We start from the raw sequence: 23,390 nt of genomic DNA on the forward strand, positions 1-23,390 counted from the left end.
AAACAGCAGGTTAAAATAGCTCAGAACCAGGTTTCCATTTCATTTTGTTTGGTATGTATTTGGGTCCTAGTGTAGAACTGATATCATCTTCATTCATATTAATATACCCAGTATTTCTGGACATTATTTTAATATTTTGTGAAGTATATGTGGTTTCCTTTAACTTAACTAAAAACCTTTATATGCAGTTTGTCTTCATTTCTATTTCCAAATTTCACCAAATGGTAAATACAGTATTTTAATCAATAACTAAAAATGAATTTGGCTTGTCTATCATGAATATAAACCTATGAAAATATCTGAAATGCTTTTACTAAATTTGACCATTTATACACCTAGCAACAGAAGTCTCTAAACAGAGGTCTCTATAGTCTTAAGACTGGTTACGTTCTCAGGATTTATTTTCCAGACAAGGTATTTTTAAGCAGTTCAAGAGCAAAAAATAAATTTATAGGATGACCTTTCTAAACTGTTACTATTCAGATAATACTACTTCCAAATTGGAAAGGCACTTCCAAATAGCACTCTCTCTTTATAACTGAAATTGTCAGATCTCTTGTGGAAGAGAAAATATAAGATTCTCTGTATAAATAGTCAAGGGAGACATAACTGGGATAAAATCAGTGGTCAGTAGCACATGCTGGAGCATTATCTCACATGCCTCATTTTTAAATTCAAATCATTATTGTGTAAATTCACTTTATGTCAGAACAGATTTCTACTAGATTTTAAGAAATTTAATTACTTTTTTAATATTACCAATTTAGTAACCAAAAGGAGCCAAAAGTAGTCTCTCAGGGAGCATAGGTAAGATGTAGTTGTTATATATTTGCCTTTTGTCCTTCCTGGAAATTTTTTAGGTTAAACTTATGACATTTTCACATAAAATGTATAAAATATCTTCCAAACAGCTACACTGTATAATTGAACTTGAATAAAAAATCCAATGCCTCTAGAGCTTTTAGATAGGAAAATATTCATTTTTATTAAATATTTATAAAAACAAAGGCCTGTGTATATGATTTTTTGGTTTACATAGGTTTGGGCACTTTATTTGAAAGATTAAAGTATCAGTAATATAAATTTGATCAAATAATTTTGGCTCTCCACAGTTTGGTTTTAAAACATACGGCAGACTAGAGTAGGTTTTTTGTTTTGTTTTTAGTGCAAACTCTGAGGCCATAGAAGTTAGACAGTCTCTTAAAACCTAATATGCTCCTCATTCAGTAGCACATAAGCATGGGGCATAATACAGATTGTTCTAATAAAGGATTAAGACACAGATGTTTTCTGTGTTTCGCATGATAGAATAGAGTACGCTAAACTCCCTTTGGAGACCAAGTTTTCTGAATCAACTTGTTTATGGAGCTGCTAAGACTTCTGGCTTTATTTAGAAAAGTCTCAATAGGGTATTTGAGGCCAGCCTGTAAATCCTCACCTGAATTCTGTCAGTTTCCATCTCCACTAATAACCCAGAAAGGATTAGATTTATATCGCTCTTTTCTCTGTTTGAAAACAGAAACTCTTTGGTCTCATCTATCATACTTTCCTAGCCTGTGAAATGAATGATTTGTCTAAAGGTAATATCCCCTCAAGATCTAATATGCTATGAAAATATAAGATAATTTAGATCTTTATGGGACATTCTGCATTGTGATTGCAATTATTTCCTGATTTAGCAGTTGTTAACAGTACTTATCAGATTGTTCTGAAAGAGAATATTATGTTTGCCATTATCTCAGTCCTTTCTTGTAAAATGCTATGCATTAGGTGGTCTGTCTACAATTCTAGGGCAGCTGAATGTTCTTCTAGTTGCACTCAAAACTGAAGTAAATACATTTCCTTTTTTTTTTAAATTTTTTAGCACCAAAAACATTTTGTCTTGAGGTATAACTGATTAACAATGTTATGGTAGTTTCAAGTGAACAGCAAAGGGGTTCAGCCATGAATATATATGTATTCATTCTCCGCTAAACCCCTGTCCCATCCAGGCTGGCACACAACACTGGACAGAGTTCCCTGTGCTATACAATAGGTCTTTGTTGGTTATCCATTTTAAATATAGCAGTGTGTACATGACCTTCCCAAAATCCCTAGGTGTCTCTTCCCCCTGGCAACTGTAAATTCATTTTCTAAGTCTGTGAACCTCTGAAGTAAATACATTTCTTGATAGGAAAATTAATAACATGCACCCTCAAAAGGGTTACATTGATAGGAAAATGCAGGTTTGGAAAAATACTTGCCACACAGCTGACAAAGGGTCAATAGCCATGCTATGCAAAAAGTTCTCACAAATTGCCAATAAATTGACCAGCCACCCAATATAAAACTGGGGAAAGGATACAAGAGGTACTTTCTAGGGGAAAAACTCCAAATGGTCAACAAATATGAAAAGATGTTCAAATTAACTTATAGGGAAATGAAAGGAAAGACATCACTTTATACCCATCAGACCAAGAAAAAATTTAAAGCAGTTAATACCTGTTGCTGCCAAGGATAGAGGAAATGTGTAATTATATAAGTTGCAAATTTTTTAAACAATTTTAAAATTAAATGTATGTATTCTTTTTTATTCTGTAATCCTGTTGCTAGAAATCTATCCCATAGAACTATAACAACCAGAACCTAAGGAAATATGCTCAAAGATGCTAGTCGCAGCATTATTCAGCACAGGGAGGCGGAAAGGAAATCACCAAGTGAATGCCCATTTTAAAAAATAGTTGAAAAATCATAGTACAACCATACCTAGAACAGCACGCAAACCTTAAAAAGAATGAACTAGAGCTATGAAGATTAATTTCAGTGATTGTTCATGAGGCATAATTATGAGAGAGAAAAACAAGACACAGAGAAGTGTCATATGATATTATTTGTAAAATGTAAGACAGTGATAGTCCCAGCTAATCTATATATGTATATGATTAAATGTATCTCTTTACAAATATGTGTATTTGACTATGGCTAAAATAGAGAACATATATATTGAATTGTTAATTATGCATGAATTGGATGTGTGTCTATATCTGGTAGTATGAATATATTTGTAGGTAGGAGGAGTAGGTAAGAAAAAAAAATAGACAAAATAAAAACTAGACTAAATAAGCAACACATATCATCCCATAAAAGCATTTATGTCAAGTTCCATATATGCTTAAAATATTTAACTTAAAATTATTAAAACAGTGTTTTTAAATCAAATCCACAGATCAATGCCTAAGAACACATTGAAAAATAAATGTAGCTAACATGTATTTATCAACCCCCTTCCAAAGGGTATGTGCATAGTTTTAGCTACAAGGACATGGTTTGAAGCCTTATTTATAAGCAATGACAACAACAAAATTCAGTAAAAACTTAAAATGTCTGTTACTAGTGATGTACTATGTAACACTGCATAGCCATTGAAAATGATGTGAGAGTATACATATTTATAAGAAAGAAGCTCATAATATATTAAATCAGGAAAACAAGTTGTAAAATTATATACATATTTTGACCCCTTTGTCATTTTTATGTCTATCAAAACCCAGTGAGGGGAAAAAACAGGTAAAATAAGAAAAAATTGATCAGCAGGATTTCATTAAAATTAAAAACTGCTCTGCAAAAGACAATGTCAAGAGAATTAGCAAAGCCAGAGGACTGGGGAAAAAAATACAAAAGATACATCTGATAAGACTATCATCCAAAATATGCAAAGAATTCTTAAAACTCAATAATAAGACAATTTGAACTTTTTTAGTAATGGGCCAAAAACCATAAGAGACACCTCACCAAAGAGATATACAAATGGAAAATAAGCATATGAAAAGATGTTCTACATCGTATGTCACCAGGGAAATGCAAATAAAATAATAAGATACCACTACACACCTATTAGAATGGTCAAAGTCTGAAACTCTGATAACACCGAATGCTGGTGAGAATGTGGAACAGTGAGGAGCTCTCATATAGTGCTGTTGCGAATGCAAAACCATACAGCCACTTTGAAAGATAGTTTGGGGATTTCTTACAAAACTAAACATGTTCCTACCATATGATCCAGAAACCATACTCCTTGGTATTATTCACCCAAAGGAGTTGAAAGCTTATATTCACACAAAAAACCTTCACATGGATTTTAGAGCAGCTTTCTTCATAATCCCTAAAACCTGAAAGCAACCAAGATGTCCTTCGATAAGTAAATGGATAAATGGTGGTACATCCAGACAGTGGAATGTTATTAACTGCAAAAAAGGAATGAGCCATCAACCTGTAAAAAGATGTGGAGGAACTTTAGATGCATATTACTGAGTGAAAGAAGCCAGTCTTTAAAGGCTACATGTTGTATGATTCCAACAGTATGACATATGGAAAATGCAAGACTGTAGAGACTAAATGACCATTTGTTAAGCTTCCATTGCATCTCCTGGTTTACCTACTCCAGATCTGGTATAAAATCACTATTTGATAAACACACAGTGGTTGATTTTTAGTCCAGAAAAACATCTACTTCTGCTTCATTGACTACGCTAAACCCTTTGACTCTGTGGATCACAACAAAGTGTGGAAAATTCTTAAAGAGATAGGAATGACAGACTACCTTACCAGCCTCCTGAGAAATCTGTATGCAGGTCAAGAAGTAACAGTTAGAACTGGACATGGAACAATGGATTGGTTCAAAATTGGGAAAGGAGTATGTCAAGGCTGTATATTGTCACCCTGCTTATTTAACTTATATGCAGAGTGCATCATGTGAAAAGTGGGGCCGAATTGAAGCACAAGCCAAAATCAAGACTGCAGGGAAAAATATCAGTGCCTCAGATATGCCTATGACACCACCCTTATGGCAGAAAGCAAAGAGGAACTAAAAAGCTTCTTGATGAAAGTGAAAGAGGAGAGTGAAAAAGCTGGCTTAAAATTCAACATTCAAAAAACAAAGATCATGGCATCCTGTCCCATCACTTCATGGCAAAGAGATGGGGAAACAATAGAAACAGTGACAGACTTTATTTTCTTGGGCTCCAAAATCACTGCAGATGGTGACTGTGGCCATGAAATTAAAAGATGCTTGCTTCTTAGAAGAAAAGCTATGACAAACCTAGACAGCATATTAGAAAGCAGAGACATTATTTTGCCAACAAAGGTCCATCTAGTCAAAGCTATGGTTTTTCCAGTAGTCACATGTATGGGTGTGAGAACTGGACCATAACAAAGGCTTAGTGCCAAAGAATTGATACTTTTGAAGTGTGGTATCGGAGAAGGCTCTTGAGGGTCCCTTGGACTTCAAGGAGATCAAACCAGTCAATCCTAAAGGAAATCAGTCTTGAATATTCATTGGAAGGACTAATGCTGCAGCTGAAGCTCTAGTACTTTGGCTACCTGATGCAAAGAGCCAACTCATTAGAAAAGACCCTGATGCTGGGAAAGATTGAAGGCAGGAGGAGAAGGGGGTGACAGAGGACAAGATGGTTGAATGGCATCACAGACTTGATGGACGTGAGTTTGAGCAAGCTCTGGGAGATGGTGAGGGATAGGGAAGCCTGGTGTGCTTCAGTCCATGGGGTCGCAGAGTCAGACGTGGCTGAGCAACTGCACATCAGCCTTTGTTGACCCTCATTTTTTCCCATCTGTAATGTTGGGGGAACAGAGGCTGGACTAAATGTTCTTTAGATTCCTTTCAGCTGTGAAAATTAAATAAGTTTGTTTCTACATTTTCCCATTTATACATGGCTTGCATAACAGTTTAACAGTCTAACAATCAGGACACTTACATAAGGCTGGGCAGAATAGATTACATCAAGTGTCACTTCAGAACATATCTGCTGTGTATAAGTCTACTCTGTCTTCATTTTAATCACTAGACTAATTGTTCTCTGAGGGCACTGTCTGTATGGGATTCACTCATATTCCTCACAAATCCTTGCACACAAATAGGTGACATCATTCATATCTCCTTCTATTTTTTAAGAACAAAAACAAATGTCTAATATACTACTTTCATAAGTAAGCACAGTGGTAATTGAATATCTAGCAGACAGAATAGTCTAGATTTGATTTGTTCTATCAAGCAAATGACTAAAGAAAATATATTTTGTTACATGTTTTGAATTTAAAAAAAAAAAAAAGAAATACCATGTATTTTAGAGAGAAGGAAAAGAGAGAGAATGAGGGAGGATGGCATGATCTTGGGCTTCCGTGGTGACTCAGACGGTAAAGAATCCACCTGCCATGCAGGAGACCTCAGTTTAATCCCTGGATTGAGAAGATCCCCTGGAGAACATGGACAGAGGACCCTGGCAGGTTACATTCCGTGGGGTCACAAAGAGTCAGCATGACTGAGCGATTTATACACACACACACACACACACACACACACACACCATGAGCTTAGAAATGATTTAGGCAGCAGAAGAGCTGTGCCCGTTTACACACAGAAAGAACTGAGGGAGAGTAAGAGATGGAAGGTAAAGGAGAAAGAATAATTGGTGAAACAAAGTAGCAAAATTTATGTGAGGGAAATGAGATCTGAACCAGAGTGAAGAGCTTCATCCTATCAGGAAATGTTTTCTCCTGAAAAATAGGCAAGAAGAAAGAACCACAAGACACAGACCTAGAGATGAGTGAAGGGAAAGAAAGGATTTTTGAGGCCTTAAACCTCTTAGAAAACAGCTCTGGTTGGGCCCCAGGCATAGGGGTCAGCCTTTGTGGCAGTGATGATAAGAAACTGCCAGCTGCTTTGAGGACCCAGCTATTACACAGCAGCGTGTGTCTGCAGTGACTGCAGTTGCCTTGGCCTTGTGAATTTGTTCCAACATTCTGATCTCACATGATTGGCTTTACCCTACCCAGGCCTGCAGTGTTGGTTACACTTAACCATATCCTACCATGCAACAGATTAGGGAACCCTCCAACTGCTCAGCCCCAGAAAATTAGAAGTTTGTATCAAAAAGGATTTCAGTGCATCAGTTTGTACTTTATTGGGTTGCTGTTACACAGGGAGCAGCTGAGTCTAAGGACTGGTGCTACCAGGGGCCACGTTCTCCTTTTTGCCAGTGTTTCACTTCCCTTCTGCAGACGTTAATAAATCTGCCTTCTGTAATTCAGCCAATTCTTTAATACAATAGACTCTTGGATTTCATGGGGTCTATAGACTGATCTAGATTGCCCTAAATCTAATCATTTCTTACATTAGTCAGAAATGCAATTGTTCTGATTGTAAACCCTGTTTACTTGGGGACACTGACTCACTCATGTCATTTTCAACCTTTAACTGCACATTGTGATCACTTGAGGAGTATTTCTAAGTGATTACCTTTTAAAAATAATACTGATGCCCAAACCCATTCCAGACCAACTGTATCAAAATCTCTAAGAGTGTATCCTGGACATTTGTACAGAACAAACCCTGTCTTCCTTGAGAAAGCCACTTAACCTCTCTTTTCCTCAGTTTCCTCATCTGTGTATGAAAGTGAGAAACTTCTCATATGGTTGTAGTGAGAACCATAGAACTTCTGTAGGCAAAATATATGTAAGATGCTTAGAACATGCCTGTGTTCTTTAGTCGCTAAATCGTGTCCGCCTCTTTTGCGACCCCATGAACTATAGCCCACCAGGCTCCTCTGTCCATAGGATTTCCCAGGCAGAAATACTGGAGTGCATTGCCATTTCCTTCTCCAGGGGATCTTCCTAATTGCATTGAACCCCAGTCTCCTGCATTGCAGGCTGATTCTTTACTACTGAGCAACCTGGGAAGCCCTAGACTATGTCTGGCCCATCATAAATGTTCACTGTGTTACTGTTATTACCTCATAGGGTTATCATGAGAACAAAATAACTGTATGTTCAATAAGTATTAAACAGATGAGTAAAAGAAATTTGTAAACACTAATGTGCTATTCATATGTAAAATATTTGTAGTATTTTATATTATATGAGGTATACAGGTCTGAATATTACAGAAACTTGAAGTTTATTTAAACTTTACACATTGCTATAATTCTAAGCATAATATATGTGATTAATTATAATTTTAAATTGATTTCATTGTATTTTCAAAGATCGTGACCACCAGAAACAATTTTGTAATGACTATTAAAAAAATCTCTTGATACAATAGGATGGGAAATTTGGGAAAATTGTTTTATCTACTGAGATTCTGGAGGACAGGGTACTGGCCTAATCCATTTCTGTGTCTCCTGAGTGTTGTGCTGTGATTAGGAACTTGATAAATAGTTGGAAAGAATTACAGGTGAAGAGAGGAAGGGACATGCACCTCTTAGTCAAATTTAGGAAGCCAAAGGAAAATGTTATGTATAGGATATGTTCTTCTTTACTTTTTATTTGTTTTGATTTTGAACAAATAACCTTTTTGTGTGATTCTTTTGTTTCATCTTTAATATTAATATTAGCATATGAATTAGTTCAACTGTTCTACTCAATTTAACAAATTTGAATGCTTTTTTTAAAGTTTAACTTTTAGCAAAATGGTGGAAATAATAACAGAGAACTGGAAGGGTGAGCTGATTTAGATTAATTCAGTTGGCTTCATGGGTACAGCAGTCTTATTTAAGCTGGGCTGAGAGAAATGCCAATTCCTATCCATTAGTTAACTTTTAATATACATGGAGTGCTTGCTCTGATCAGAAACTGTGGTTGGTCCTGGTTGGGCAAATAAGGCAAGTGCAGCCATGGTCCCTGGCTGCCTGTCTTGGATAGAGCCAAGCAACTTAGTTCTATTCCATGGCCTCTGATGCATAAGGATAAGAGGCTTATGGAAGCTTCTTGATGGGAGAGACTGACTGTGGGCAAACTGGGTCTTGTTCTGATGGGCGGGGACATGCTCAGTAAATCTTTGATCCAATTTTCCTTTGATATGCAAAGCTGTGTTCTGTCCCTGTTGTTTGACCTGATGCCAAACTATGGTGGAGGTAATGACACAATGGAGACCTCCTTCATAAGGTTCCATTCAGGCATTGCCACAATCAGTGCCCCTGACCCTACAACAGGGCACCACCAACCCACACCTCCACCAGAGACTCCTGGACACTCACAGGCAAGTCTGAGTCAGTCTCTTGTGGAGTCACTGCTCCTTTCTCCTGGGTCCTGGTGCACACAAGGTTTTGTTTATGCCCTCCAAGAGCCTCTTATCCTTATCCATCAGAGGGCAGACAGAATGAAAACCACAATCACAGAAGACTGATCAAACTGATCACATGGACCACAGCCTTGTCTAACTCAATGAAACTGTGAGCCATGCTGTGTAGGGCCACCCGAGACGGACGGGTCATGGTGGAGAGTTCTGACAAAACATGGTCCACAAGAGAAGGGAATGGCAAACTGCTTGAGTATTCTTGCCTTGAGAACCCCATGAACAGTATGATAACACAAAAAGATATGACACTGAAAGATGAACTCCCCAGGTTGGTAGGTGTTGAATACGCTACCAGAGAAGAGTAGAGAAATAATTCCAGAAAGAATGAAGAGATGGAGCCAAAGGGAAAACAACACCCAGTTGTGGATGTGACTGGTGATGGAAGTAAAGTCCAATGCTGTAAAGAGCAATATTGCATAGGAATCTGGAATGTTAGGTCTGTGAATCAAGGTAAATTGGAAGTGGTCAGACAGGAGATGGCAAGAGTGGACATTGACATCTTAGGAATCAGTCAATTAAAATGGACTGGAATGGGTGAATTTAACTCAGATGACCATTATATCTACTACTGTGGGCAGGAATCCCTTAGAAGAAATGGAGTAGCCATCATAGTCAACAAAAGAGTCCAAACTGCAGTACTTGGATGCAATCTCAAAAATGACAGAATGATCTTTGTTTGTTTCCAAGGCAAACCATTCAGTATCACAGTAATCCAAGTCTGTACCAGTAGTGCTGAAGAAGCTAAAGTTGAACGATTCTATGAATGCCTAAAGACCTTCAAGAGCTAACACCCAAAAATGATGTCCTTTACATTAAGGGGACTGGAATGCAAAAGTAGGAAGTCAAGAAATGCCTGAAGCAACTGGCAAATTTGGCCTTGGAGTACAGAATGAAGCAGGGCAAAGGCTAATAGAGTTTTTACAAGAGAAGGCACTGGTCATAGCAAACACCCTCTTCAAACAACACAAGAGAAGAGTCTATACATGAACATCACCAGATGGTCAATATCAAAATCAGATTGATTATATTCTTTGCAGCAAAACATGGAGAAGCTCTATACAGTCAGCAAAAACAAGACCAGGAGCTGACCGTGGCTCAGATCATGAACTTCTTATTGCCAAATTCAGATTTACTTTGAAGAGAGTAGGGAAAACAATAGGCCATTCAGGTATGACCTAAATCAAATCACTTACGATTATACAGTGGAAGTGAAAAATAGATTCAAGGGATTAGATCTGATAGAGTGCCTGAAGAACTATGGGCAGAGGTTCATGACATTGTACAGGAGGCAGTGATCAAACCATCCCCAAGAAAAAGAAATGCAAAAAGGCAAAATGGTTGTCTGAGGAGGCCTTACAAATAGCTGTGAAAAGAAGGAAAGCGAAAGGCAAAGGTGAAAAGGAAAGATATACCCATTTGAATGCAGAGTTCCAAAGAATAGCCAGGAGAGATAAGAAAGCCTTTCTCAGTGATCAATGCAAAGAAAGAGAGGAAAACAAAAAAATAGGAAAGACTAGAGAGCTCCTAAAGAAAATGAGAGATACCAAGGGAACATTTGATGCAAAATGGGCTCAATAAAGGACAGAAATGGTATGTACCTAACAGAAGCAGAAAATATTAAGAAGAGGTGGCAACCATACACAGAAGAGCTATACAAAAATATCTTCATGACCCAGATAAACACAATGGTGTGATCACTCACCTAGAGCCAGACATCCTGGAATGTGAAGTCAAGTGGGCCTTAGGAAGCATCACTACAAACAAAGCTAGTGGAGATGATGGAATTCCAGTTGAGTTATTTCAAATCCTGAAAGATGATGCTGTGAAAGTGCTGCACTCAATATGCCAGCCAATTTGGAAAACGCAGCAGTGGCCACAGAACTGGAAAAGCTCAGTTTTCATTCCAATCCCAAGGAATAGCAATGCCAAAGATTGTTCAAACTGCAGCACAATTGCACTCATCTCACATAGTAGCAAAGTAATGCTCAAAATTCTCCAAGCCAGGCTTCAACAGTACGTGAACCATAAACTCCCAGATGTTTAAGCTAGATTTACGAAAGGCAGAGGAACCAGATATCAAATTGCCAACATCCATTGGATCATTGAAAAAGCAAGAGAGTTCCAGAAAAACATCTACTTCTGCTTTATTGACTACACCAAAGCCTTTGACCGTGTGGATCACAACAAACTGTGGAAAATTCTTCAAGAGATGGGAATACCAGACCACCTTACCTGCCTCCTGAGAAACCTGTATGCAGGTCAAGAAGCAACAGTTAGAACTGGACATGAAACAACAGACTGGTTCCAAATTGAGAAAGAAGTACATCAGGGCTGTATATTGTCACCCCTGCTTATTTAACTTATATGCAGAGTAAATCATGCTAAATGCCAGGTTGGATGAAGCACAAGCTTGAATCAAGATTGCCAGGAGAAATATCAATAACCTCAGATATGCAGATGACACCACCCTTATGGCAGGAAACAAAGAAGAACTAAAGAGCCTCTTGATGAAAGTGAAAGAGGAGAGTGGAAAAGTTGGCTTAAAGCTCAACATTCAGAAAACTAAGATCATGGCATCTGGTTCCATCACTTCAAGGCAAATAGATGGGAAAACAATAGAAATAGTGAGAGACTTTATTTTGGGGGGTTCCAAAATCACTGCAGATGGTGGCTGCAGCCATGAAATTGAAAGATGCTTATTCCTTGGAAGAAAAGCTATAACCAACGTAGACAGCATACTAAAAAGCAGAGACATTACTATTCCAATAAATTCCGTCTAGTCAAAACAATGTTTTTTCCAGTAGTCGTGTATGGACATGAGAGTTGGACTATAAAGAAAGCTGAGCACTGAAGAATCGATGCTTTTGAACATAGTGTTGAAGAAGACTCTTGAGAGCCCCTTGGACTGCAAGGATATCAAACCAGTCCATCCTAAAGGAAATCAGCCCTGGGTGTTCATTGGAAGGACTGATGCTGAAGCTGAAGCTCCAATACTTTGGCCACTTGATTCGAAGACCTGACTCACTGGAAAAGAACCTGATGCTGGGAAAGATTGAAGGCGGGAGGAGAAGGGGATGACAGAGGATGAGATGGTTCGATGGCGTCACTGACTCAATGGACATGAGTTTGAGCAAGCTCCAGGAGTTGGTGATGGACAGGGAAGCCTGGCGTGTTGCAGTCCATTGGGTCCCAAAGAATCAGACATGACTGAGGGACTGAACTGACTGACTGATTCCATGCCCTCAGTCTTACCCTACCACTGGTTTCCTCAAATGCCTGAACAAAAAAATGCTAGTGAATTCAGTCAATTCCCAAATCAGTGACAAACAAAGCATTCCTATTCCAACCTCTGTTCTTTGGCGTGTAATATGTAAACTTGTTGTTTAGAGTTTTATGTTGAAATGGCATTTATTGCTTTTTCATTGAAAACTCTTCCAAACTGACACAAAGAATATACATACAAATTTGTTTCTATATAAACACTAACTTGCCAAACCCTAGCAATTCCATTCAGTTTGCTGATGTCTATTTTCAAGTTTATTACCTGTGATTTGGCTCCTAGCCTCATTAGTGTTGCCAGTTTTCACTCCCTTCAATGAATTGTATCCTTTGTTGCCTGATTAGTTTTCCTGAACAGGTTTTTATGCATACATTGAACACCAGCATATTCCTTCTTGAGAAGCATATTTTTCCATCCAGTTTCAACAACTTCTACTTGTTGCATCAGAATGGAGACTTAAGTTTGTTGTAGCCTTTTCTTATATTAAGAAATACTGAGTTTGACAGATATGAGTGAAGTGTACATAGCAGCTTGTAGAAGACCCTAATTCCTCCTCAGCATTTGAATTAATGTTACATTCTGTTGGGCTCAGCTTCTTTCCTTAATTAACAATGGTCCTCTTTCCTAACCACTTTAAAATTACTAATTAACTATCTTCCTAATAGTTTCAAATAAATCACAGAATCAACAACATTAAACATCATCTAGTATAAACCCTTATTTTGAAAATGGAAAAGGTGAGCTCAAAAGGGTTGAGATAGCCAACCATCTCACAAAAAAGTGATAAAAAGAAGGCTAGGACTCAGATGTTGAAACACACCAAAGTCCTTCTCTACCTACTTTCCAAATCCACCATCTGTAGTCATATTTTTTCCCCTGTATCCTTAATACTTTGCATCATCCCTGAAACATACTGTAAAAAAATCCAGTTTTTGTTAAAAGTAGATTTAACAAAGAGGTGAACTTCAAAAGGATCAGCAGTGAAGGCTCACTGCTGGGGTTCTGCTCCAGTTACTTGACAGCAGCACCTGAGTTCTCTGGCTTTTTGCAAAGAGGAGGTTTGGTCAGCCCAGAACTCTTACTGTTGCTTGGTTTTAGTTTCACAGAAAAGTGAACCGTCAAGGGAATGTTCTGATGTATCCATGAACTGCGAGCCATTCAGGGTCTTCTTAAAATAAAGCTCTGCTGGGTTTTCTCAGTACAGCCTTCTAAAAGTTGACACAGCAAGAATTGTTTCTCACCCGGTTCTATTTTTAAATCCCAGTCCCAAAAAGTTTTTTTAACTTCAAGATTGAGGTTCTGAACCACCTTTGGTGAGTCTTGGCATCTTGCTAGAAAGACTAGTTAGTGGCTACACACTGTTAACTCAAAAAAGGAAGAAAGGGAGAAAAAGGAAGGGAAGAAGAGGAGGGAGAGAGGAGGAAAAGGAAGAGAAGAAAGAAGGGAGGGAGGGAAAGAAGGAAAGATATCAGCTAATAATAGCGCTTATATATTTGAGTATTATATGCATCAAGCACTGTTGTAAGCACTTTACATGAATTGTCAAATTTTTTCCCACAACAACTCAAAAAGATAGGTTCTATTATTCTCTGATGAGAAAATTTAGGCATAGAGGAATTAAATAACTTGCTCAAAGCCATGTTTGTCTGTGGTAGAGCTGGCTTTAAACCAAGCAGTCTGACCTCAGAGGCTGACCTTTTACCTCTCCACTATACAGCTTTGAGCTGGATGTTTTTCTGAAGAAGCACTAAAGGGCTGTTGACTCTTCTCGATTTTTTTTTTTCCTTTTCTACTTAACCTCACATGCATCTTTGCATTATGTCATCCCAGCTTTCAATCAAACGGAAATATGCTGGAGGCAAGGGGCTGAGCTGAGAAGAATCCAACTTTTTGGACTGGCCAGAAAAGTCTTAGGTTCTAATTCTGCTCTGCTACTTACTTAGTGGTTGTGTGACCTTGGACATGACCATGAAGAAAAATCGTCAAATTTTAGGACATTCCATTTCCTCATTTGAAAACTAAGAAAAATATAAACTCATGGTATAATACTGAGAGAATTAAATGAGATAACATGTGTAAAGTCTTCATTCTTGTGCATAGCAAACCATCCTCCCCAAGGTAAATTTACTATAACAAATTAAAAATTTTAGTGGGTCATTCTCATTATTGTTTATTTATCTATACAGGAAAGAATGTATATATGAGATTCTTCCTATGAGTGATAGCTGTTATTATCATTATTATCTTATTATGTATAAATATGTGTGTGTCCATGTTAGGATCAATGTGCAAAGGCAGCTGAATTAATACCATTAACAATCCTCTGCTAACAAACTACTTCCTCCAGAAACTCTTACCTCCCTTAACTGCCAGGATTTGGCTCATCTACTTCCACATCCAGACAAATCTAACCAGCACTACCTCTGACATCATGTAGTTGAAAGGCTCTATAGGAACCTCTGGGAAGGCTGACTCATCCTGAAAGCACTCTTATCTTGGAGAGAGGCTCCAGGTGTGAAGCCAAGAGAACCCAAACAAGGAAAACAAAAAGAATATAGAGTTTAAAGGGTTAGGAAGCCTTACCTGGACTCTCAAACTTTTTCTGTGGCTCCAGCAGCCTGAGGTGGGGTCAGGGGAGAAGCCCTCAAAGTGGTGATGTCCAGCAGTCACTCAAAGCTGGTTTGGACCAGGCCTGGCAAGCAGAAGAGTGATGTATTGACCCATCTAGTCACCTCTAAATCTGAACACAGAGTTGAGGTGTAGGTCACCAGTATATATAGAATGACCTCTGGCTTCCAGCCTGGAAAAGGCTGCATTTCTGTTGTTGCTGTTCAGGCCTGCATTTATTCTGAAGCTTTTTCATAAGTTCATCTATTTCTGTCATATTGACTAAGCCATTCCATATTTGACCTAAGAGCTGGGTAAAACACAAGCTCCTCTGGCCTTGTGCAGGGTTACACTGTTATGCTAAGTAGAAAAATAATAATAAACAAGACCTAATGTGTACTAGGCACTATTCCACATAATTTAGCATTTGTTATTTCCCACAATCCTTATATATAGGCAGAGGAAATGGACTGCTAAAATGTCAGGATCCTTGCTCAAATTCAAAAGATATGGCAATACCCAGCCCTTATTTCTACTATACAAAGCTGAAATGCGTAGCCTATGCCGATGATAACCAAAAAGACTCTTTTTCAGCCAAAGATGAAAAAAAGCAAAAAACATAAGGTCAGTAGACCTGAATCTGATTCTGTGTTCTAATACTTTGTAGACAAAGAACTTTTTCTCTTAGAATTTATTTCCTCAGCTATTAATATAAATGAGGAGAATAATACCTACCTTCATGAAATTACCTGGATAAAATATGATATAACCCATGTAGAAGTATTTGTAAACTCTAAAGCAATAATCATTATATATAATTCAGATATATAGTAAGCAACATACAATGCAATTTATCATAAGACTTTTTGGGTTATATTTGACATGGTCTATTATGGAATTTTCTACCAGAATCTAAAAGTGATAAATTGACTTTGTTTATCATTAAAGAGAAGGGGAAAATACCTAATTTTTCAAGGGCAGGTTGTTCTACCACCACAGAACAAGTTTACATTCTTTCTATTAATAATATAAAAGTGATTTCCAGCTCTCTCTCCCGTGACTCTCTCTCTCTCTCTCCCCCCCAACACGATGGGGCGCTCTTCTCTTCCCGTCTTTGAATCGAAGTGCCCTCACACCTCGAACGAAGATGGATTTTCCTGCTATCATCTAAATAAATAGAGCTGTAACACTGAAAAAAAAAAGTGATTTCCAGACTTCATCTCAATGTCCCTCTTTACTTTTAAAAAACATTAAAGACTCTAAAGACCTTTTGTTTATATAGATTATATCTATTGACTTTTACTCTATTAACAAAGAAGACTCTGAAAAATTTTAGCTATATACTTATTAAATTCATTGGAAAATAGCAATAAAACACAACACCAATAACATTATTAAAACTCTATTTTCAAACAATAAAAATTTTGGTGAGAGGCATGGCATTGTTTTATACTTTTGCAAATGTCATTAATATAAGAACTAATGGAGGAAAACTGAATTCTCATTTCTGCTTCTGCATTTGATCTGTTGCAATTGAGGGAGGTTGAAATATAAAAAGATAAATTTGTCTTCACACAAGTATACAGTTGGGAAAGGAAGAAGTGTTTTGATAGCCATTTTACATAATTATGGATAGTTTTTGATGCTACAATATCAAAACTTAGCCTGTTACTTCTTAAAGTTTAGTAACAATGTGGTATTTTAAGTGAGATCAATAAGCTGTGTGTACTTTTTATATTAAAGTCCACGATTTTTCCTACACCTTGAGTGGGTCTTTAACTCATGCAGTTTTGATAACATGCCATGGATCTGTCATTTGGAAAATGTTACTTTACTGAGTTGTTTTTATCTTCCAAATGTTGCCATACTTCATTATATAATATCAAAAAATACTTTATTAATATCACTGAGCTCATCAGGAACATCTGACTATTTAGAAATTATCAAGCTCACAGTGGCAGATACAAGTTTCCACAATTCTACCTTTCATTAAAACCTTGAATTTTGGCAACAAAAACTAGTTGCTCTCTCCTCATTTATTTGGGGAGAAAATGCAAGATTCCCGAATTTCAGTAACCATAGCTTGTCTGTCATTTTTTTTTTTTCAAGTAAAATGCTATTTCCTGTATTTTAAAGTTCTCATGTTCAGTTCCTAACGAGTCAGTTTGGTACTACCACCTTGATTCTTCAGTTCACTTCAGTCGCTCAGTCGAGTCTGACTCTTTGTGACCCCATGAACCGCAGCATGCCAGGCCTCCCTATCTTCACCAACTCCCGTAGTCCACCCAAACCCATGTCCATTGAGTCGGTGATGCCATCCAACCATCTCATCCTCTGTCGTCCCCTTCTCCTCCTGCCCCCAATCTCTCCCAGCATCATGCACTTTTCCAGTGAGTCAACTCTTCGCATGAGATGGCCAAAGTATTGGAGTTTCAGCTTCAACATCAGTCCTTCCAATGAACACCCAGGACTGATCTCCTTTAGGATGAACTGGTTGGATCTCCTTGCAGTCCAAGGGACTCTCAAGAGTCTTCTCCAACACCACAGTTCAAAAGCATCAATTTTTCGGCACTCAGCTTTCTTCACAGTCCAACTCTCACATCCATACATGACCACTGGAAAAACCATAGCCTTGACTAAACAGACCTTTGTTGGCAAAGTAATATCTCTGCTTTTTAATATGCTGTCTAGGTTGGTCATAACTTTCCTTCCAAATTTCATGGCTGCAGTCACCATCTGCAGTGATTTTGGAGCCCAAAAAAATAAAGTCAGCCACTGTTCCCACTGTTTCCCCATCTATTTGCCATGCTATTTCCCCATGGGACCGTATGCCATGATCTCTGTTTTCTGAATGTTGAGCTTTAAGCCAACTTTTTCACTCTCCTCTTTCATTTTCATCAAGAGGCTCTTTAGTTCTTCTTCGCTTTCTGCCATAAGGGTGGTGTCATCTGCATATCTGAGGTTATTGATATTTATCCCAGCAATCTTGATTCCAGCTTGTGCTTCCTCCAGCCCAGCGTTTCTCTTGATGTACTCTGCACATAAGTTAAATAAGCAGGGTGACAATACACAGCCTTGACATACTCCTTTTCCTATTTGGAACCAGTCTGTTGTTCCATGTCCAGTTCTAACTGTTGCTTCCTGACCTGCATACAGATATTTGGGGGTATGACATCAACAAGAGAGAGTAAGAGGAGTTAGGAGTAATGAGAGTTATTAATCTTTTCCTCTTGCCATAAAGCAAAAAGATTTCATTAAATGTTTCCTAAGCATCAACAATGTGACAGGCATACTTCTGCACTTTAAAAAAAAGTTTTAGTGTTTCCTATAAGGAGAAACTTCTGCTTTTATAATTTTAAAAAGCTTTTTCCATTTGGGGCACATTTGTCCATGGCAATTTAGCTGTTCCTTACAGGAGCGTCACTTCATCTCTCTTTAAAACCCCCACACTCGCCTACCCAGAACAATTTTGCAAGAGTGCAGAGTTTTTTTGGTTTGGGTTTTTTTTTTTTTTTTTTTTTTTTTGAGTGCAGTGCCGAGTTTCTTAAAGTCTCTTTATTAAAGTCTACATCTACTTCCAAAGATGGATTTAAATTAATTGAGCTGCAGTCAGTTTTCTCTCTCTTAGCACTATGTTATCAGTATATTACTAGTATTCACTTGGGGTATTAATCAGAGATTGCCAAGAGTCTTCAAAGGAATCCTTCCAGTGCTCTCAAGTTGATATGAACTTCATACTCTTCATCACTGAAATTTATCTGCTCTGTATTGTTCAAGAAGTCTTTCTTATTGTCTTTATAATTTTGTGATGAGCTCCGTAATACAAGCATCTAGACTTGGAGTTTGAGTCCTAAAAATGAAAGAAAGGAAAAATACAAATGTGAGAACTGATGGAAGAAGCCCATGAGTAGTTATGTGTACTCACTGAGATGTTGTGGTCTTGTAGAAAGAACGCTGTTCTGTGGCTCTGAAAGCTTGCCTATATGTAGCCGAATATCCTTCAGTAGTTTTCATGTAACAAAATTATTTTAAAATATTAATAACAAAGGAGTATCTAATTAAGTAGCAAAAATCCCCAAAGAAACTTTGAGCAAGAAGATAAGTATTGTGGTTGATTCTGCCTTACTCTACCCAACCTGACTCCAGCTTTCCCCATTATAAAGTTTTATCCTTGGACAAGTTAAAAACAAGTGAAATGCAACGAAAGCAACAATACATTCCATTTTAATATTTTATACTCCCTGGTCAGTTCAGTTCTTAGGTTTGCATAAAGAATTCTTGTTATTGATGTCCAAAAAAGTCACAATAAATCCTTTTAGATGTTCTGCAGTACTGAACAATTTCTCATTGTATTTTTAAAAAACAGACTCCCTTTGTTTTGTCAAATAGCAAGAAACTAAAGTTTAGATGTTGCTTTAGAACCTTACAAGTGCAAAAATATCCTTTATTAAATGCAAAATGTTGCCTGGAGAATCCCAGGGACGGGGGAGCCTGGTGGGCTGCCGTCTATGGGGTCGCACAGAGTCGGACACGACTGAAACAACTTAGCAGCAGCAGTAGCAGCAGCAAAATATATTCTCTCTCTCTAGCTATCTCTCTCTCAAAAATATGAAAAAAATGAAGCATTGTATTTTTCCTAAAATAATTTTACATGTTACCAAAATAAGTGAGTGCCTAACATATATTTTTTATAGACCTAGTCACTGCTAATTTAATTCCTAACTAGAGAAAATACAGATGCTTTTATCATTTATAGTAGCTAGTATTGAAAAAATAATCATGATACACGAAGTGATGAATTAATAAGCATGTCATAATAGAATTGGTGTGTGTCAGTTCTCAACTGACCACATGCCAATTATAACAGGCTCCATGGCTGACACACCCTGACCACTTTAGTGGCCCGAATTGCTCTCCTTGCATCCATTCTTCTTTCCCACACTTAAGCCACAGCAGCCTTCCTAAATCACAGGTTTTGTAATGTGCTTACTCCCCTGCTTCAAGCCCTCTATGTCTCCACAGTGCCCTTAACATAAAGACATGGTTTTCAAGACTCCACCTTCGTCTGAAGCCTCATCTGAAATCATCCTCCCAAAACCCAGTACCATCCTCCTTTCTGATACTAGGCGATCCTGCTACCTCCCATCTTCGATCTTCTCTCTTTATCACTCTTTGCAGGGCAGCTCCCCAAGCCCACCTGCAGACAGGCCCTGTCCTCCACCTGGATGGCTTGTCCTCATCATTCAGATCCCAGTATCTCCTCCAGGCCTCCTGTGACCTTGACACAAAGCAAAGTCCCATGGTCTCCTTCATGTCTCCAGACTCCTCTGTCACAGGTTCTTCACTTGTTTATAATTATCTGTTTAGTTACTTCCCTTTCCCAGTAGGTATCTAACTTTCTGAGCAGGGTACCACACCTCTCTTGTGGGCTCTAGAGCCCCAGATTTTGGCACATTCATACTAGATGAATGCAAAGAGCCAGCTCAGTGGAAAAGACCCTGATGCTGGGAAAGATTGAGGGCAGGAGAAGAAGGGGGCAACAGAAGGATGAGGTGGTTAGATGGTATCATCAACTCAATGGACATGAGTTTGAGCAAACTCTGGGAGACAGTGAAGGACAGGGAAGACTGGTGTGCTGCCATCCATGGGGTCACAAAGAGTTGGACACGGCTGGGCGACTGAACAAGAACAAATACTAAATGATCAAAAATATTTAAGAGGATGAGTGAATAACACTGCCCTGACCTCAAGAAGCTCACAGTATATTTGGTAGACTAAAAATATGGCAAAATCTGTTCCATTATTACCTTATATTTATATGATATCCAAGTCTCTTTTATGAAAAAATATAGTGAACCTATAGAATATATTAAAAATAAAATTTTAGTAATATACTTTTACTGTAAAGTATACCATATATGAAATGTTTAAAGTAGTACGAGAATAAAATTAACATACTCCATTCTTATGTCAAGGGAAAATAAAATTACCATATTTGAGAAGCTCCTTCTTATCCCTTATCTCATCATCGAACAAGGGAGGTTTTTTAGCTGTTCATTTTTTGAAGATTATTTCTTATCAGTCAATTAAGTCACAAGGAATTTCCTGTAAAAATCAGCAAAATACCAAAAATGCCATGTGTATTCACATACATTTGTGCTTACTTTTTCCAGGAATGGATGTTGTGTTTGCTGAAAATGTCAGGAGTGATCCACTACATATTACTGTTTTTGTGATTACTGTCACATAACTGTATTGACTGAATCTACCACCCCCAAGGGTGAGCTTGCATCAGCATGAAGCAACGCTTGTCCTAAATTAATATAATTTTGTCTGAACAAACTCAAGTACTTGAACACCTAACATTGTCATACACTCTACCTTGTATTTTCTCAAATTAAAAAAAAAAAAATTGTCTCATGACTCCAATCTACAGTTTCTAGCCATCAAACTCCTTTTTACTTGAGCCCAGGAATCACAGGATATTTGCTCTCAGGTAATTGATGACAAAACTTTATATAAATAAAGCTATTTCAACTTTGCCTTTCATTATAAGCCCCTTTATTTCCCCCTCGTTATGAAGCAAAGTATTAATTGATGTTCATCAAAAAATAGTGTGTTTGGTTGGCTACCTATCCTCTGAACTCTGCTATTTTAATCTTGTAACCAGTGTCACATGTCCAGTGAATAAATGAGCTGTCTATTGCCCAGATGTTTCTTGCACCTGTACATCCTGTGGCTTAGAAGAGCTCCCTCAATAACTAGTTGCCTGGAAGCTCCATGACAAAGACGGGACATCCAGACCTGCCCACAATCTAGGGATTTCCATGTCTTATCTATAATGTTGTCATCAATGAATTCATAAGCCATTGCAGAAATGAGATGAATGAAAGAAGTCATCAGAAGACTGATGGATAAATAACAAGAGCTATGGTGTTGGGTTAGAATTCCTGAGGTTATCAAGGCCACAGAGGAGAGCCAGAGCTGAAAGTAATAGACTGTACCTCCAGGCAATGTCACTGTCAAGAATAGGGAAGATTTATTCTAAGATGTCATGACTATGTGTAGATCCAGATGAAAGAGGGGAAAAAAAAAAAAAAAACCACGTTATTTTAGTCATAATAAAAAAACTGGTTATCAATGAGTCACATGAATGCAGCTTAATGGTAAACAGCTTTCTGCACAGATCTGGTGATGGAGGCACAGACTTCAGGTTGACTCTTGTCAGAAACAAATTTTTCTTGAGCACTGTCAAAACATCAAAGCAATGTGTGAGTTTAGAGATGGTATGAAAATAGAGGCATTATGATGAGTATATTTACTTGGCAAACAGAGTGCTTACAGAAGCAGCTAGCTTTTCTTTCCTTTTTATTAAAGTCAAATGGTTGCTGTTTTCTTTCACAAGGACATAAAATCATCATGCTGTAAAGGAGTCAGCAGCAGGTGTGCGATGCCAGGTGCACCAGCTGCCAGTGGAAAGAGCCACTGGGAGGCCAGTGATCAGCACGCCTGTGTTTGAGATGGGAGTAACACCCGCCCAGCCCCCGTCTGGTGGGGCCAAAGCCTGTAACAATAAGAGGTCATGTCAGTAGGGACCAGGAGCAGGGCATAGGTGATAGTTTTCGTTTTAGATTATTTCTTATTTTTCTCAAGTATGGAGTACATAATTTACCCTTTTATTAGTTTTTTTGGGGGGAATGAGGCTTTTTATGTGATAGAAGTATTTATTTCCACTTGAGAATCCAAAATGATGATGTTAGTTCTCTCAGGCCCCTTACCTGTCTTACATCAACAAGCACTCCCTGCTGTTTGAGTGATGACAGGTAAAATTGCCAAATGGGAGTGCTTTTAGTTTGAACTTGCCTTGGAAATAGCACCAATGCCACGTAATGCTGAGAAATCTAGTAGATTGAAATATATATATATATATATATATATATATATATATATATATATCATTATTGTCTTTGGCAGACAGGAAACGAGTTTTATGGCTCAGTCATTACATGCTATACCACTGCATTTACAGCTTTAAGAGCCTAGTCTAGAGAAAATATGAAAATGATTTTTATAGAGACAAGAGCCTTTCAGATGAAAGAACTGAACTCAGAATTTTCCTGTTAAGACGGACATGATTTTTTTTGTTTTTGTTGTTTTTTTTTTTTTTCTTTTTGAATGTGATTTTCTTTGGTTTTGGAAGGGAGGGAGGGTTAAGAGGAGTGTCTTTATTATCCTCAAAGTAATGTGGAACACTGCTGAATCTGACATAACTGAAATTTTCAAGTTTAATTTTTGTTTTTGCCTACTTATTCTCAGTAAACCACCCTAGTACTGGACTGTTCCCAGGAGCATATGTAACTCCTCTGAGAAATC

The 23,390-nt window shown here is 37.8% G+C and overlaps 1 protein-coding gene and 1 long non-coding RNA gene across 7 annotated transcripts in view; one reads left to right on the forward strand and one right to left on the reverse strand.

The window, feature by feature from the left end:
- Positions 1-15,576, reverse strand: part of LOC110140813 (uncharacterized) — a 30,542-nt gene extending 14,966 nt beyond the window's left edge. Inside the window, exon 1 of the long non-coding RNA XR_002314863.2 lies at positions 14,994-15,576. This is a non-coding gene — a long non-coding RNA (uncharacterized lncRNA). The remainder of the gene's footprint in view (positions 1-14,993) is intronic.
- Positions 1-23,390, forward strand: part of PEX5L (peroxisomal biogenesis factor 5 like) — a 272,998-nt gene that overhangs the window by 38,861 nt on the left and 210,747 nt on the right. The window lies entirely within an intron of this gene.

Source organism: Odocoileus virginianus, chromosome 4, assembly GCF_023699985.2.
Source record: "Odocoileus virginianus isolate 20LAN1187 ecotype Illinois chromosome 4, Ovbor_1.2, whole genome shotgun sequence".
NCBI lineage: Eukaryota > Metazoa > Chordata > Mammalia > Artiodactyla > Cervidae > Odocoileus > Odocoileus virginianus.